The 19,043-nt window shown below is 45.8% G+C and overlaps 1 pseudogene; it reads right to left on the bottom strand.

Moving 5' to 3' along the window:
- Positions 1 to 476: 476 nt before the first annotated feature.
- On the bottom strand, positions 477 to 1,344 carry LOC110308512 (non-histone chromosomal protein HMG-17 pseudogene; annotated as a pseudogene).
- Positions 1,345 to 19,043: the final 17,699 nt, after the last annotated feature.

The following is a 19,043-nucleotide window of genomic DNA, read 5'->3' as shown; positions in this document are numbered from 1 at the left end:
CTCTTCTGAGAACACTCAATGAAGTCACTGCAAAGTGCACATCGCCCAATAGGCTGGAAAACCAATCTTGGGGGCCAGGTTCCAACAGGTCTCTGATTTTTAAGGGAATTAAGTCTATGTTGATAGTACAGGGGGAAGAGGATATAAAAATGAATTTAGAGTTTTCCAAGACCATAAGGCATTGTTGTGCCTTGGTGGACACCTATGTCAAAACCAGGATATCTCTCCTGGAAGCCAATAGGACCCTTCCAAAATTATCAGGGAAAGAGGTTTTCTACCCTAAATCCAGCTTGGGAGATATTTTGTTACTGACACATGATCCTTCCCCCACCCAGTAATGAAGTGTTCTGTGTGCTAACAATATAGCTTAAAAAAAAAGTAAAACAAAATTCTGCACTTTAAAAAAAATTGATAAAAAATAGTATTTCAAACTGTACAGTCACCAGAGGTACACAGTTATCAAAAATGCACACATGTCACTTGGCATCTCTAGCACCTTCAGCTTTCTGAGCCTGGTCTGGTTTGGCATCTCCATTATCTGCAGGATTATTCACATCCTTGCCAGTGTCGGCTTCCCCATCCTCCCCTTGGGTACCTTCTCTCCCTTCTTCGCAGGGGCCTTTTTAGGTTTGGGCTCTGGCTTTAGAGAAGCAGGTTTAGCAGAAAGCCTTGCAGATCTTCTCTGTGGCTCGTCCTTCACCTTGGATTTGTCTCTTTTAGCATCCCCTTCAGCCTTTCTTTTGGGCACGGTGGTGGCAGGGACATCGGCGCTGAACACGGGTACACAGCGGCATGTGAGTTTGGTCCATCCTCGCTGCTTCTTCACACTGTTCCTGTTTGTTTTTTCATGTATGTCTTTAGTTAGGGTTTCATTGCTGTGAAGAGACACCATGACCAAGGCAACCCTCATAAATGAAAATGTTTAACTGGGGCTGGCTTACAGGTTCAGAGGTTCAGTCCATGGTTCTGGCATCATGGCAGGAAGCATGGCAGTGTGCAGGCAGACATGGAGCTGGAGAAGCTGAGAGTTCTACATCTTGATCCATAGGCAGTCAGGAGGACACTCTCTTCTGCACTTCGTATAGATTGAGTTTATATATGAAACCTCAAAGCCCACCTCCACAGTGACATACTTTCTCCAACAAGGCCATACCTACTCCAACAAGGCCACATCTCCTAACAGTGCCATGTTTTTTGGTCACCAAACCTATTCTAACTAGCACATGGTAGCTGGGGGCATAGCTCAGTTAGTACAGGACTTGTCTATGTGCACAACCCTGGATTCTATCCCAGCACTACATAAACCAGGCATACTGTGTATGCCACATCTCCTAACAGTGCCATGTTTTTCGGTCACCAAACCTATTCTAACTAGTATTTCTAACACTTAGGAGGTAGAAACTGGAGGATCAGAAGTTTGAAAACAGCCTCACCTACATAACAACGTCTAGGCCAGTCAGTCTCATAAAAAACAAAACCAAATAACAAACAATAGAGCTTTGTAATACTAAATGAAACAAGCCAGTTCACACTATTAATGGCAAATCTTTAATTCCAGCACTCAGGAGGCAGAGGCAGATGGATCTCTGTGAGTTCAAGGCCAGCCTGGTCTACACAGCAAGTTCCAGGACAACCAGAGCTATATAATAGAGAGACCCTGTCTCAAAACAAAACAAAACAAAACAAAAAACAACAACAAAAAAACAAAACAAACAAAAAAACAAACCAAAAACCAAAAAACAAAAAACAAACTAAAAACAAGAGAAACCCTAAAAGTAACACACACACACAGTATTTATGGAGGGGACCCCATGTTCTATAAAACCTAAAATATTACAATCTGCTTTCTTACAGAAAACACTTGCTGAGCTCCAGAAGGGACAATGATAAACAGAGGGGGCTGGGCTGGAGTCATCTGAGAGATAGAAGGAGACATTGATAAACGGGCCACTCAGACACGAAAAACATTACAAGTCTAGGAGCCTGGAAGGACAGAATTCCGAGTGTAGCCAAGATCTGGGTAAATTGAAGATGAGAGAGTGCTTTAGAATTGGCAATTAGAAAGTAGGTCACTGTGACCTTTGGCAGAGAAATTTTGAAGGAGTGTTGCTACTCAAACTTTTGAATCCCAAGGGGAAAAACACGGGGAAGGGAGGGGAGGGGAGGGGAGGGGAGGGGAGGGGAGGGGAGGGGAGGGGAGGGGAGGGGAGGGGAGGGGAGGGGAGGGGAGGAAGATGCTCATACAAAATGAGTGTGTAGTATAAGTTAATTGAAAACAGTTGCAGGCTGCCTGGTAATTAGCAGGTTTGAATGTGAAGATGGTTTGTTGAGCAAACACGTTCGGCCTTTTAGTCTAAGCTATGATCTTTTCATTTCCAATCTGTCTCCCCATGAAGACTTGGGGAGGGAGGCAATCCATCCTCCAGGTTGCCAGGTTGTCATCGAGGCAGCAAGTGCTCCCCAGAGAAGTAGTGATGTCATCAGGCCATCCAGCTGTAACCAGATCAGGCCACCCAGCTGCGACTGGTACCCAGAAGCTGCCTTTGCTGAAAGCATTGATTTCTCTTCTGGGCCCACAACATAACTCAGGCGGGACAACCTGGCATGGCTGCCTGCATTCGGCACATCTCCCTTATGGTGGGTCACCTGCTTACCTCTGCACACAGGCATGTTACTCACAACGATTAAGGCACAGTAATAAGAATAACCAGGGCATTGCACTGTCATCCTTCACAACTTCCCATTCTAGACTCCCCCACAAAAGGACTCCAAAGGTCTCTCGTCATTGTCCCAAATCTGTAGTCACCTAGGACTCCAGAAACAGCAGAACTTCACAGCATATCACTCCATTACGAGACCTCCACTTGCTTCCCTCTCAAGCAAAAGACTTCTATGACATCTTCTAGAACCAGAATTGAGACAAAGAGCCACCAGACCACACTAGACCAGGGCTGCTTAATTATGCATACCTGTTACCTTTGCCCCAATTACTTTTGTATTTAATCCTAAAGCTCATGTCAGTATGGGTAAGATGGACTTGTGGGGGATCCTCCTCATCTGGACTTCCCCATCTAGCCACATTGGTTAACTCTCTTTTCTCTGCTTTTGGGCACATTTGTTTGTTTGACATATTCGAGTATGTGGCTAAGCCTAGCTGGTGGGGCTGTTTCAGCTGTAAATTGTACCTTCAATTCCAGTAACAAGGTTTTTAGTCTCAACTTCTTTCCTATTCTCTGGATGGCATTTTAAAAAAGAAATTACATTGTGTGTGTGTGTTTGTGCACATGAGTGCATGCATGTGCACATCTGCATGTGTGTGAGAGGTCAGAGAGCAATTTTCAGGGGTCAGTTTTGCCTTTCCACTATGTGGGACTTGGGACCAAACCTGACCTCTTCCACAAATGCTTCACATAATTGAATATTTCATTTCACATAAATGGATATTTCATTTCAGACATTGTATCTCATTCTTTTTTCAACTTCCCATTTTCAATTCTTTCTTTCTTTTTTTTGTAGAATCGTTACGATGGAAGCATAGGTCACCTACAGAGCACCACTCAGGAGAATCATTTACATCCACCTCTGTGTGATCGTCATCCTAAGCAAGAGTTGGAATATTTCATCACACAACGCTCTCTGCTGTCCCCTTCTCCCTCTCTGGTCTCAGAATCACTGGTTGTGGGCTGTATCCTTTCCCTGAGGTTTCACAGAAGTGGGAGTGAGGGTGTGGCTGTTACCCGCAGTGTTTATGAGTTCGCATGTGGGCATGTTTTCATTTCTCTTAGGAGTGGAAGTGCTGGGTCATAGGACTATGTGACTTTTAAGTGACAAAGTGGCTGTTCCATTTTGTACTTAGCTCCAGAAGCTCTTCTTTTTCCTTGCTACCACTTGGTGTCGTCCAATGTAAAATTTAGCCGTCCCAGAGGCTGTGTTGTAACATCGTATTGTAATTTTTAAAACTATTATTATTATATGGGTGTTTTGTGTCTGGTGCCATGACAGGCCAGAAGAGGGCATTAGCTCCCTTAGGACTGGCATTACAGACTGTTGTGAGCCCCTACATGGGTGCTGGGAACTGAACCTGGGTCCTTGAAAGAGCAACATGTGCCCTTAACCACTAGCCTTCTCTCCAGCCCCCACACTGTAGTTTTGACCTGTCTGTGAGAAGCAGAGATATTGACTGTTTTTCATATGCTTATTGGCTAACTTCATATCTTTTGGGCAAAATGCTTGTTTAAATCTTCTTTCCAGATTTTTTTTTTTTTTTTTTTTGGTTTTTCGAGACAGGGTTTCTCTATGTAGCCCTGGCTGTCCTGGAACTCACTTTGTAGACCAGGCTGGCCTCGAACTCAGAAATCCGCCTGCCTCTGCCTCCCGAGTGCTGGGATTAAAGGCGTGCGCCACCACGCCCGGCCTTCTTTCCAGATTTTAAAAATCGAGTTTTCTTTTCTCATTGGTGACCTTCAGAGTTATGTACACGTTATACCTTCAACTCTTTTCCAACATACAAGTTAAGAGCTGAAGTTGGGCTGAGTTTTTACAGTTTGAATGTAAAGGGTCCCTCAGAAGCTCATGGACTTGAATGCTTGGTGTCCACTAGTACTGTCGTTAGGGACGTTATGAAACCTTTAGGACTTGGTGTCTTCCTGGAGGAAGTGGGTCACTAAGGGCAAGCCTTGAGCCCTTCTAGTCCAGCCCTGTTTCCTGTTCACACTCTGCTTCCTGAAAGTAGATGCAATGTCATTGGCCAGCCTTCTGCTCCTGTTCCTCCCCCTCCTCCACCACTACCCTGGATGGATTGTATCTGTCTGGAACTGTAAACCTTTTCTCCTTTTGGGGGGTGCGGGGTGGTGATGTTCAATACAGGGTTTCACTGTGTAGCCCAGGCTGTCCTGAAACTCGCTCTGGAGACCAGGCTGGCCTTGAACCCACAGAAATGCTTTTGCCTTTGGTTGCAGAGAGCTTTGACTAAAAAGGCTCACACCACCACCAGCATCAGGGTAGACTCTTTCTCCTTAAGCTGTTTTTTGTTGGATTATTGTATCACAGTAACAGGAAAGGAAACTAAGACAGGGTTTAATTTATTAATTTTTAACTTTATTGTTCGTGCCTTTTTGTCCCACAAAAGTCTTCTAAACAACCTTAAAGTGTGGAGACTCTTTAAACCTATCTTTTCTTCTACAAGCATGTGACAGTCACATGAAACCCACACTGGCCTAAAACCCACGATGCAGTCAGATGTGACCCTGACTTTCTGACCCTCCTACCTCTAGATCTAGGGTGCTGCCATTATTGGCATGTGCTACCAGGCCAGGTTAATACAGTGTAAGGGATCAAACTTGGAGCCGTGTGCACGCTGGACAAAGCACTCAACCCACTGAGCTATATCCCCAACTCCTCTTTAATAATTTTATAATTCCAGCTTCTTAAAGCTCTAAGTTTATGATTATTTCAAGTGCAATTTTGTATATGCTCTGAAGATAAAATTAAGGTTCATGCTTTCTTTGTATTGGTATCCAGTTTTCCAGCATATTATATTTGAAAAAAAAAAAAGCCTGTGCTCTTTGAATTACTGGCCCTTTTGTCAGTAGACAATTGACCATATATTTGACCCTGGCTTCTCAACTTTGTTCTATTCCTTAATTTATTTATTTCCCTTTGCACCTGCATCACACTATCTTGCTTATTTATAACTTTAAAAATTAGTGTTGAAGTTAGTCAATGTAATTTGTCAAACTTCGTTCTATTTTTTAAATTCTTGGTTCTTCCATGTCCTTTGAAAAATTCCATAGGTTTTGATTTTTTTTATTAGTTTGCATACAAAATGATGGGTTTCGTTGTGATATTTTAGAATGAGCTTGCCAATTTGCTTTAAAAGTATGCTGAGACACGGTTAGAGATCACATCAATCCACAGACCCTTCCTTCTTCAGTAAGTGACTCTCATTCAAAGGTTTCTGGCTGTTTTAACGCAGGATGGCTGCATGTCCTGAGATAGGTTTTTTTGTTTTTTATTTTTGTTTGTTTGGTTGGTTTTTGGTTTTTCGAGACAGGGTTTCTCTGTGTAGCCCTGGCTGTCCTGGAACTCACTCTGTAGACCAGGCTGGCTTCAAACTCAGAAATCCGCCTGCCTCTGCCTCCCGAGTGCTGGGATTAAAGGCGTGCGCCACCACGCCCGGCCCTGAGATAGTTTTATGATGAGTACGTACTCCTTGGAAATCTAGTTCTGGTAGATTTGTTGAGGTCTGGATTTAAAATGTACATTTTAGAAACTATTCCTGCTTATCTTCTCTAGGCATAATGTAAAACATGGGTTTGCTTTAAACAACAACAAAATCAAAACAAACAAAACCACCTTTTTGTTGTTGCAGAATAGAACCCAATTCTCGTGTGTGTGTGTGTGTGTGTGTGTGTGTGTGTGTGTGTGTGCGCGCGCGCATGTGTTGTGTTTTTCATGGACAGGTGAGGAGAACTAACTGATTTGTGCCACTTTACATGTGTGTGAAATAAAGTTATCACAACGCATTATGTCCACATCACACAGACTAGCTTGCATCTGAGGAAGTAGTTTAGGGACAGAGTGCTTGTCTACAGGAAGGGAAGACTTGGATTTAGTCCCCAGCCCAAGGGAAAACTTCCACTCGCTATAGTGTTAGCCCAGCCAGCAGAGGATTCGCCTTATGAACCTCAGTGAGATTTATGTGAGAATGACCGTGTAGAAATGACTTTTCTGTTACTGTGATAGAATACCCTGACAACAGGCAACCTAGAGGAGAAAATGGTTTATGTTGGTTTATAGTTCCAGAGCAGAGCATCATGGTGAGGAAGGCAAGCCACAGCTTCACTGAGCCAGCCTGGCAGTCGGGAAGCAGAGGGAGGGAGGGAGGGAAGGAAGGAAAGAGAGAGGGAGGGAGGGAGAACAGGAACTAAGTCCAGGCTCAAAACCTGCCACCTGTGACATACTTCCTCCATGCAGGCTCCACCTCCTAAAAGGTCCATAGCCTTCCCAGACTGCACTGCCAGCTGGGGACCAAGCAGTGTTCAGGCACAGCAGCCTTTGGGGAACATTTTATATTCAAACCACAGTCCAAAGCAACTCAGCTGCTTCCCTTTCCTGAAGCCAAACAGTAACAGATTTATGCCAAATCATCTCCACTGAAAGTGCACCACCGCATCATTGTAAAAATAGATAAATAGGTTCATGATATTCACCCCTGGTGTGCGGAGGCGTGTCTCTGTATGTCAGCATTAGAGGAGGAGAGTGTGAAGATGGCGGAAAGAGGCACTGGATGTGAGCGAGATGCATTTAAGAGAAGGTTTGGAGGAGAGGCACGGAGCGAGAGCAAGGAGGGAGGTTTCCACCTGTGGAAGATTTACCTCCTCAATCATGCAGCATCTGCCCTCTGGTTTTAAACAGCATGATTCGGTGCTGATGGGACAAATGATCTGGTCCCCCCTGCTTCCAGAAAGCAGTACTCCTCAGACTCTCCGGTGCATATGGAATGCCAGGGCATCTTACTGATACACAGATTCTGAATCATTAGGTCTGAGCCGGGCTTTAGAGTCTGCATTCCCAGAAAGCCTTCCTGAGGTCTAAAGGCTACTGGTCCATGGCAGTATTTTAAATGATAAAGCACTAAAAATGTATCTACCTGAGTGTGTGCGCAAAGCGAATTAAACCATTAGTGCTCCCTCCTCTTTCCTCTTTCTCCATCTTCCATTCTCCCCTCCAGACTGCGGCTCTTCCTCCTCCTCCTCTTCCTTCATCCCCTCAGTGGTGTTTACAACGTATGTTAGTCATCCCTCCACACTTCCTCCTCCTTCATCTTCTCTGTCTTCTGCCGAGACATTAACCCAGGGCTTTGTGCACACTGAGAACACATTTATCCCTCAGCCATCCTCTGAGCCCCAGCACCACTTCCTAAAGGAGAGATGCCCATCATTAACATCTCAGTGTGAGTTTGTTCACTGGATTCTTGCTCACTCAGTAGCCATAGGCTACAAGCAAGGGACTAGTAATGTAGCAAGGGACTAGTAATGTAGCAAGGGACTAATAATGTAGCAAGGGACTAGTAATGAAGTACTTAACCAGGAAGTTCTTCATTCAGCTGGGGTAGAGCTCACTGATACAGCTCTCACCTAGCAGGTGCAAGGCCGTGGGATCTGACACCCAGCACTGAAAAGAATAAAACAAAGAGAGGAAAAAAAAAAAAAAAAGAAAATACCATATTGCTGAGGGGAGAGGGAACCATAGCACATTAGCTAAAACTCATTGTACATCAAAGAAGTATATACCTACATGCTACGTTACATAACGAGTCATTACGTAACTCGGAAGCACAGTGTTCTAGGCATATGATAGTTCCCTTCTATTTAGATCCCAACTGTGTGATCAAGAGACTTCAGGCCTCATGAAGAAAATACAGCTGAAAGTGGGAGAATTAAGGGATTTTTTTTTTTTAATTATACACCAGCGTCTGTACTCTGCTAAGTGTGCTCGTGGCATGCTGTACACTGTCACTTAAGCTCCGCTAACAGGCTAGAGGAAGGGGGAGTCCTCATCCGTATCTTCCCCATGGGGACCCTCCCTCAAAGTCTTGGGAGTTTCTACTTCTTGACGTCATTCAGCTTGAAGGCTGCTATTCTTTTTCTGTGGCCAAACTCATTTTAAAAATTTTCCACTTGTTCTTTCAACAGACATCCATTAAGTCTCTTGTATGTCTAGTGGGGAGCTTGCTTAAGCATCTCCCTTAAGAATGAGCAGGGGAATGCCTTTCTAAGGATGTGAATGGCATGGCTGAAATGCTTTGCCTTACAAAGCACCATATCTAAGTGGTGTCACTTAGTGCCATCTCTTGTCCTTGGGACAAAAAGCCTGGGGGAAGGGGACAGCAGCTTAAGGAAGGAGCGGCTTATTCTGGCTCACAGTCTGAGAAGGTCCAGTCCTCGTGGTTGAAAGGAAGGGCGGCAGGAGCAGGTGGCTGATTGGTCCGATTGTATGTGCTGCCAGGAAACACACAGCTGAGCAGGATATTGATTGGACCAGGCTACAGAACTTCAACACCTGCCCAGAGTGACCCACTTCTAGGGAGGCTCCCCCACTTAAATATTCTGCAACCTTCCAAATCATTGCCACCAAGCTGGAACCAAGTGTTCAAGTACTTGATCCCCTGGGGGACATTTTACATTCAATCCTCAGCCTGTGGGATAGATGCTCAGTTGGACAGCAAGCACAAAGGCAGAGCAGCTGGAGCTTATGGTGATGGGGCAGGCTATTTCTTAGGGAGATTGCTCTAATCTAAGAGGGAGCAGGAAGCCAAAGCTGGGAGAAGATAGAAGAACTGGGAAAATAGATCCTGTAAGAACAAAAGAGAAGCCATAGAAAGAAGTAAAAGAAAGTAAGAAAATGTTGGGTCCATTTATTCTATGCAGACTCTGGGGTCTCTAGAGGCTGTGAGGGCTCACATTGTACCCAAACAGCCTGCTCCCCTTGAAGCCTGACATTGACGAATGGAATCATTCATTCATTCAACACTTATCTAATGTCTTCTGTCTTTCAGGCATCCTTCCAGGTTCCGGAGATGCAACAGTGAGCAAAACAGATGCCTAGCTCTCGTGGGAAGGAGACAGTAAGCCAACAGGCGGATGAGCATGTAAAAACATCAGAAGAGACCACGGCTGGTAACGAGGCAAAGTCGGAGGTTAGAGACCGTGAGACCAGCATTAATCCATACGTATAGGAGTTCCTTGGTTCTTTGCTGTTACAAAAACACTGGGTGGAAAAACAACAGTAATGGTGGGAAGGTTTGTCCTGCAGTTCAAGAAGGGACAGTCTATCGTGGCATGGAAGTCCTGGCAGAAGGAGTGTGTGGCCGTTCCCAGAGGAACAGGAAGCACAGAGACAAATGATGGCTTTTTCTGTTTTTCCTTTTTTGTTCCATCCAGGTCTCCAGCCCATGAAATGATGCCATTCACATTCAGGATGGGTCTTTCCTGATCAGTTAAGTCTCCAGAAAGGCCCTCCTAGACACACATATGGTGTGTGTCTTCTACCTGATTATAAATACAATCAAGTGATACTAAGCCATCACAATTTTCTGTTTTATATAGGACATTCAAGGATTGGTACCTCTGGTGGCAGTTATTAGAGTCCTGGAGGAAGGGAAGGAGAAGGCTTTATGTGTAGAAGCCCTGTCCGCTCCACACAGACAAACAACGTACACACTTTAAATCACAGTGACCCTGGGAGGCACAGAACTTTCTCTTACTTAGTCCTTTGAATCTACACCATTGGCGTAGCTCACGAATATTTGCATATGGCCTCCGTAGAACCTTATTAAATAAGATGCCTGCATGCCTTGTTAAAAACGTGCACCTTGTCATTGAACTCACCCCACAAACAAATTCAGATGGGATAATGCTGCCCTGTGGGATGGAAAGAGCTTTTCTGATCAAGTGATATTTCAGATGCCACCGTAAGGATTAGAGAGTCAGCGAAGGGTAGAGGGAAGGGCTGAGCAGTGTGCTCACCTTAAGGGTGTCACTCTCCCCGAGTGACATGCTCCAGCTTTGAATTTCCAAGTACCAGAGTCTTAGTGTAAACCCAAACCATCCCCCTGTCCTCTGTGAGGGATTCAGGGGTACGCATATCCTTTGTACTCACTCCCATGTTCTGGCCAGCTGTGTTCTGCATACTGATAAATATGTTATTACATGCTGATCTTTAAACGTTATATGTGTGTGTACATATGTGTGCACACACACATATTCGGGGGCAGACATTGTGTGCCATAGCATGTATGAGGAGGTCAGAAGACAGCTTTCTGGAGTTGGTTCTCTCCGAACTGAACTCAGGTTGTCAGGTTTGCCCCACAAGCCTGCTTTTACCTGGCCAGTCAGCCATTCTCAGCCTTCCCAGTGATGGGATCCTTAATACAGTTCCTTGATGGTGTGGTCACCCCAGCCATGAAATTATTTTCATTGCTACTTTGTAACTGTAATTTTGCTACTGTTATTAATTGTAATGTAACTCTATGATATGTAGGTGGTCTTAGGTGATTTCCCTGTGAAAGGAGCGACCCACAGGTTGAGAACCACTCTCACTGAATCATCTCCTTTGCCTCCCAACCTTAATTTTTGAAACAAAGTCTCTTTCTCTGACCTGTTGATAGATCTGGCTAGGCTGCTGACCAGTGAGCTACAGGGCTTTTCCCACAAGGGCTGGGGTCACCGGCACATGCTGCTGAACCCTGCAAAACAGGCTTGGGGGATATAAACTCTGTTCCTTGTGTTTTCATGGCTGTTGCTTTACAACAGCCATCCCCCCAGTCTCCTGGTCTTTAATTTCTTAAGACCTTCCCCCAGACCTGGAAAACAGCCCGGTGGCTCCTGATACTTGTCTCCTTTAGATCCTGGGTATGACTGGCGTTGTGCCCTGAGTTCTTTCTTAGTCCCTGCTTCACTGCCAGGCTTGGTTGGGCATTTATTCAGCAACATCTGGAAAGATGATTCTCCTGCTCCATGTTTTAGTTTTTGAAAATGCACACCACGCTTTCATCTCACAGCCGTACTATGATGGCCTCAAGGTTTGTTTTTTGTTTTTTTAGACCTCTGTGACAATTTGAAGAAAATATTATATAAGGACTTTTAGCTATGTGCTAGGTAGATAGAGAAGCAGAGGTGTGACTATAGGTGTACCCTGGTTTGGAAAAATAGATGCATGGAAATTTCTATAATTGGTCTCTGTATGGAGAGCTTTCGTGGTTAAAATCTCCACTGTTTTCCTTTAAATAATTTCTCCAGTGTAGTTAAAATAATCACAGATTTTTTTTCATGAAATGGAGTCCCTATCCAATGTCAACCTCCATAGAAATTCACTTACTAGATGAAGAGATGCAGTCCCACACCCTCTCTTCCACTCAGCACACACGCCAGGGCACCCTGCTCTCCTCTTCCACGTCAGGAAACTACTCGGCTGTCCTGTTGTACCTACGTGCAGTCAGCTTTCTCCCACTGTACCAAATGGCTGAGAGAATCAAACGGCTGAGAGAATCAATCCCTTTACAGAGAGAAAAGCTTTACTTGGCTCCCAGTTTGGGAGGTTTATTTCTTTTTCTTTTTAGAATATATGTGATGTGATGTGATGTGATGTGATGTGTGTGTGTGTGTGTGTGGTATTTATGCATGTGAACATTTGTTCTTATATGTGGGCTCCTGTTTGTGTGTGTGATATGTGTGTGTGTGGTGTGAGTGTGTGTGTGTGTATGTGTGTGATGTGTGTGTGTGGTGTGAGTGTGTGTATGTGTGTACATGCTCATATGTGTGTGTGTAGGCCCACGCTGCCTTTGGACGCCTTCCTCAATCACTTCTCCACCTTATCTTTTGAGACACCGAGCCCAGAGCTCACCCTCACCGATTGCACTAGGCTGGCAGGCTTCAGGAGCCACAGGAGTTTGCTAGGATGACAGGGGTGCCCTGCCACATGCCTGGCTTTTTCTGAGTGTGCTGGAGATCTGAGCTCAGGTCCTCATGCGTGTGTGGCACTTTGCAGTTGGTCTATCTCCATCTCCCCAGTCCTTCCTCGTCTTGGAGGTCCCACTCATCATGCATCGGCTCTGTGAGGCAGTGCAGTTTGTTGGCATCATGTAGCAAAATGTTCACCTCAGGACCAGAACAGGAAAGAGGGGAAGGGGGAAAGACTGGTGTGCCAATATCCTCTTAAGGGCACACCCCTGATGACTAGAAAAACCCTTTCATCAGATCCCACTTCTTAAGGGTTCCTCCATCCTCTGAATGTGCTGGGGACCAAGCCTTTAACTCCTGGGTTTTCCATACTGTAGTACCCACAGACTTGGCTTGGCCCAGACCCTGGAGCCCGCCTGGTTGCTGGCTTACTCTTGGTCCAAAAATCTGCTCCAACCACTTCCCTTTCCTTTGCTCCTGTTTCCCACAAACCCCTTCAGAAGTTGTCCATGCTAAAGTACTCATTTTCTCTTCTTTATGTCTTGACTCCATTTAGATCAAGTTATCACCTTTTACACTGCTTTTTTTTTTTAAGGACACCAACCAAATCTAGCCAAGACAGCTCAGTCATCTGCTGAGTTATCCTCACAGTGGTCCATTATTTTTTCTGCCCCGAACTCTTCATTTTTTTCAAGACAGGGTTTCTTTGTGTAGTTGCGGGTATCCTGGAACTCTGTAGACCAGGCTGGCTTTGAACTCAGAAATCCACCTGCCACTGTCTCCTCAGTGCTGGGATCAAGGGAGTGTGCCACCACGCCAGCAGAACTCCCTCTTTACTTGGCACCTTGACCATCCTTACCTGATGCTTCTCCTCTCAATTCCCGATCACTCTTCATTATTTTCTCCTTATCTCCCCAATCTTTATCCACTGGAATATTCTGGAGTTCAGTTCTTGAAGCCAAACAGAAGGGCTTTCTGTAGCATCCCATCCCATCCCAGTCCCCTCGATGTAGCAACCAAACTAAATACAGGGAGTGCAAGGCCTGGCTCTTTCCAGCTGGAAATGCCTCTCTGCGTTCATTGGGTCTTCAAATGCCCCTGTGTGCATATGTGCGTGCGTGCGTGCATGTGTGGGTGCATGTTTAAAGCATCCGCTGTACCGTGTGGCTCATCTTCTATGCAGGCTCGTTCCTTCTTCTACTTGCTTTCTGCAGCTCTGCCCCATGAGAACCTCGTAATAAACATCATGTGTTCTGAGTGCTACCACACATACCACTGCTCGGGGACCCAGCTTGTGAACTGACCTCGTTTCTATCCTCAACTCTTCGAGCACCCGTTGGCCTCAGAGCTTTAGCAATGGCTCTTCCTTGGAGCCCTGCTTTCCCATATTTACAAACTTGATCCCTTTCTTGCTTCAGGTCTCCATTCATATATCCCATGGCATTCCTTGACGGCCTTAGGCAGAGCAGCAACTGCCATCATCAACAGTACCAGTGCTCCTCCAGCTCCCTTAGCAGCTCAAACGTCCTGTACTTTTTATCCTCAGCAGATCCACAGTCCCTTGTTTTTCTCTCCTTGTACTCCAGCTTCCCAAGGGCAGAGACTTGGCTATTTTGTTTCCTGCTATTTATAGAACAGCTAGAACAGAGCCTGTTTGGTATCAAGTCAGGATGGCGATGGCGTGGCTCTGACTCGACTCTTGTCACTTGTTCACCTGCTTTATCCCTCTGGGGAACGTTCCATCCTGAGAGCCACTACTGTCTTTCCTTCTCGTTGTCAATGGCTAACAGAAGCATCTTAGGGGAGGAGGGACTCTGTTTGGGCTTATGGACTCAGTGTTCAGTCTTTTCCTCTCGCCCCACCCCCACCCCCGGGGTACTTGGATAAAACATGGTGGCAGGCAAAGGAGCTTCTTCAAGGGGGCCAGCAGGCAGAGGAAAGGGATAGGGGAGGGAGCCAGGAAACAGAGAAAATGGACAGAGGAAGGAGCTACTGAAAGGTGCAGCCCAGGGACAGGGCCCCAGTGACCTACTTCCTTCCAAAGGCCGTATGTCCTTACCCTTCAGCATCTCCCAATAATGCCATCAGACGATGAATCCACGAAGGGACTAACTCATACATTAAGTCAAAGTTATCACCAGGTCAACTGTCTCTGGAGATGTCCTTCAGATGTCTCCAAACCTAAGCTTCATTAATCCACAAAGAGTCTCTGAATATGATCAAGTTTACCATCAAAATGCACCACGTCAGCTGCTTTCTGTCTTGACCCCTAGCGTTCTTGTTGTGGACATTGATCCCAGAGGCATGGGCACACAACACTGAGCTGCATCTGTAGTCCTGATTCTATTATAGTCTCTGTCTTAGCTAGGATTTTACTGCTGTCAACAGACACTGTGACCAAAGCAAGTCTTATTTTTTTTTCTATTAGATATTTTCTTCATTGACATTTCAAATGCTATCCCGAAAGTCCCCTATACCCTCCCCCCACCCTGCTGACAGGACCCTGATATAGCTGTCTCTTGTGAGGCCATGCCAGTGCAAAACAAGTCTTATAAAGGACAACATTTATTGGGGCTGGCTTACAGGTTCAGATGTTCGGTCAATCATCATCAAGGTGGGAACATGGCCGTGTCCAGGCAGGCATGGTGCAGGCAGAACTGAGAGTTGTAGATCTTCATCTGAAGGCTGCTAGCAGAATACTGACTGTCAGGCAGCTAGGATGAGGGCCTTATAGCCCACACCTACAGTGACACACCCACTCCAACAAGACCACACCTACTCCACCAGGGCTACACCTTCTAATAGTGCCACTCCCTGTGCAGAACATATGTAAGCCAACACATCCTTCAAGGCTAAGAATCTGCTTTGAGGTTTCCTCTGTCTTTTTAGAGGTTTTAATCTGGTATCCAGACCCCAGTCCCCAAAAAGAATCCCACCTCTTGAGCTGCAGCGGCCCTTCTATTGTCCATTGTTAAAACATACCTAAGTCAAAGACGCTGCCTTCATCAACGATGTGCTATCAACACGGGATCTGTTTTTTAGCCTTCCTGAAAGCTTACATTCAAATTAGGAGCCACACCTCCATCTCTGCATCCCAGAGGGCAGTGACCCAGGGCAGGATAACCTAGGACATGAGTCCCAGCTCTGTTGCCTACCAGCAGAGCAGCATTGGCAGCTTACCCTCCATCCTCCCACCCTACACACACACACACACACACACACACACACACACAGATTCTTCTCTGGCGAAGTCGAGTTTGTGACGCTAGTCTTGAGGAGCTGCTGTGTAATAAGATGCTAAAACATAGGAACTTGGCCAGCACACGACTGTCAGCCACGGAGCTTTGCTGCACTGAAGTCCTGGAGCACCTGTCCCGTGGTGCCGTGGTGCTATATGGAGAAACACAACACCCTCAGCAGAATGCTCTGAGACCAGGCAGCTCCTGGCTCAAAAGAAACCATTTGCTGTGGACCCTTAGTACAATGTGGAGTTCCATGATAATTCCACACATATTTTAGGTAGGAAAATCACATTGTCAGCCAAGTCTGCTAGGTCCGGGAATTATCTCACATACAAACAAAACAAAACAAAACCCAACCACGGCTTCGGTTTTTTTTTGTGTGTGAGATAATTCCCAGACCTAGCCTCACTCCTATTAGGCAAGAGCTCTACTACTGAGCTGTATCTGAGACCCCCAAAGGGCAGCCTTCCTGAATAGCTCACCAAAAAAAGCTGTAGCGGATCAGTGAGCTTCTCTTTGCTACTTTTCTTTTGCCAGATCTAATGGAAACAGTTTGCTAGATCTTGCCAAACTCCCAGAAAGTTTCTCTAGGTCCCACCACTTTGCTACTGAAAAGGAAGGGAGTTGTTGCTGCAGAGGTCGGGTGTGGTATATTTAACTGAGTGCCGAAAGCAAATTCAACACAAATAACCAATGTGGGCAGATTGCACAATTCTCAAGTTATTTTTGTGATGGGCAATGTTTTTCTTTCTCATTCCGTCTTCCTGCCTCTCAAATTGGCTAATGATTCCCAACGAGTAGAAAAGCACAATGCACTTATCGCCCCGGTGGATACTGGCACCACCGGGAGACACCGTGTTGATGGATTTCCAGCATAGGAAATACGGGAAAGGCACCACTATCGGGACCTTTCCCCTGTAACTTGGAAGTAGGACATCATCAGCTCAGCGAAGTCAACACATCACACAAGAAGGCCACAGCAACTCCTGGAGCCTGAGAGAAGCAAAGCCATGTGCAGGCACATTGTGAAAGGGTACTTAATATTCTGCGTGACTGGGTTGGGAGCTCCCTCAGCCAGCCCGGTGAGCTGTCTCATGTTGGTTTGGCAAACGACCTCGGCGGAGCATGTGATGTACACACTCAGCTCCATGCAATCCACCCCTGCTGGATTCTCGACCAGCTGCATCTTTTTCTGAAATGTGGCCAGAGAGAATGTGCTAGAGTTATTGTTGATGGCTCTTTAATCCACATCGTGGAATAAACAGAATGGAGTCTGACAGGCCTGGTTTTCTTCTCAACATATGCTGCCCAGTCTAATGGATGGGGTGAAACTGTCCCTGCTTTCCCAAAAGCCAGGCAACCTTCTTCCTTGTTTTCAGCCCACGATAATTCAGCCTGCTTTTAAACTTCAGTATCTGTGTGTGTGTGTACTGCATGCTATGTTAGAAAACAATCAAAGTTAATCCACACGAAGTGTTGGTCTCTCTTACTTCACTGACTCCTCCTCAGTTCTCTTCCCCAGAGGCCACTGTCTCAGGTTCCTCCCTTGTCCTTTCTGTGGTTAGGCAGAGAAGAGAGGCTTTGAGTTCTGAATGGCATTTTTATACGTTCAGCTCGAGTGGCTGATGAAATGGCTTTTTCCAAATCACACTCTCCATGGCAACATAGCTCTGGAACACACACACACACACACACACACACACACACACACACGGACAGACATATATATTGCCCCACGCCCGTCATCCTTTGAAACGCAAAATGGAGGGGAAACAGGGCCACTGAGGAGCGAAAAGAAGGCGCACCATCGCAGTCAACCGCGGTGGTTAGTAGCTTCTCAGATGCTTCCAGACAGCTTTTTATACAGAAATAGCTCCGCGAGAGCAGCCCAGCCTACTCAGACTGCAGAACAGATAGATCCCTGGAACCTGCCTTTGTGTAACTTTCCCCTGGAGCTCAAGTCTAAACACATCTGAGCTTGGTAGGGCTGTGTGCCATTACATCAGCACACAAACAAACAGCTGAGCTCCCCGGCTCGCCTCCTTCTTTCTCCCCAGAACCAGCAGCCTTTTTAGTTTGCACCTGTTTTCCCCAACCTCAACACCACCCAGAAGTGGGAAGCCCTTCAGGTTTTCCATCATGGGGTTGAGTAAAAATCTAATTCTCACACTCTAGAGAGGAAGAATAAATACAGAGTTCTCTCTCTCTCTCTCTCTCTCTCTCTCTGTTTTGTACATTTGACAAAACTGAATTTGGAAAAATCCATTTTTGAGACCATTTTGGAACTAAGCAATGAATGAACTTGTTCTCAGTTAGAAGGTCTATTGGTCAAGGGGACAGAGGTAGCTGATAGGAGTGGCAGAGTCACTTCATAAATTGCGCTGGAAATTCCCTGGAGCTGAAGCATGAGGGAAGGTGTGGAGGAACGTTTACTTAACCCCTGCATTAGCATAGACAACGATGCATTGTGCTGGGGATTGAAGTCATGACCTTGCACAATCTAGGCAAGTGCTCTACCCCCTGCCCCTGATGCAGAAGAAAAAGCACACTCTATGCTTTAGTAAAGGGGCTGGGGAAATAGCTCAGTTGAAAAGGTGCTTGCCACACAAGCCTAAGGGCCCAAGTTCAATCCTCAGAACTCACATCTCAAAGGCCACATGTGGTAACAGGTGCTTGTATTTTCAGTGCTGGTGTGGTAGAGACGGGCGATTAGCTAGGGCTCGATGGCCATCCGGCAGAGCCTAGGACTTGCTGAGTCCTAGGTTGTGAGAGATCCTGTCTCATAAAACCAGGGTAGCTGCACCTGAGGAGCAATAGCCAAGGATGCCCTCTGGCCTTCATAGCCATGTGCACACAAGTACAACTGCACAGACAATGCAGAATTGAATTTAAAAATACCCCTCGACACATGCTTTTAATTTCAGTACTCCAGAGGCAGAGGCAGGCAGATCTCTGAGTTTGAGGCAGCCTGGTCTACAGAGTGAGTTCCAGGATAGCCAGAGCTATACAGAGAAACCCTGTCTCAAACTCCACATACTCTACCCCATCCCACCACCACCACCTCCCCCACCCCCAAAAAAGGAAAGAAAGCTAGGTTATAATATTGGAGCCAATATGGGAACACCAGAAAAGGGCTGCTTCTATCCTACAACAGACAGTCTTAGTCCTGATAAAAGAAATAGTTATTTGTATATACGTTTTGGAATACACTGGAAAGATCAAGTTCCAAGGGCATATTTCTTTGTCTTCTGGCTAGTGCCTGGAGATCCTCCATTTGTTGGGAAATATTTGAATTCTACAATCACAGAGAAAGGTATTGAAAGATCCCGACAGAATGTAA

Source organism: Mus caroli, unplaced genomic scaffold (assembly GCF_978045245.1).
Source record: "Mus caroli unplaced genomic scaffold, Mus_caroli_1 scaffold_15, whole genome shotgun sequence".
Classification (NCBI taxonomy): Eukaryota; Metazoa; Chordata; class Mammalia; order Rodentia; family Muridae; genus Mus; species Mus caroli.
This window is presented reverse-complemented; position numbering and strand designations above follow the sequence as displayed.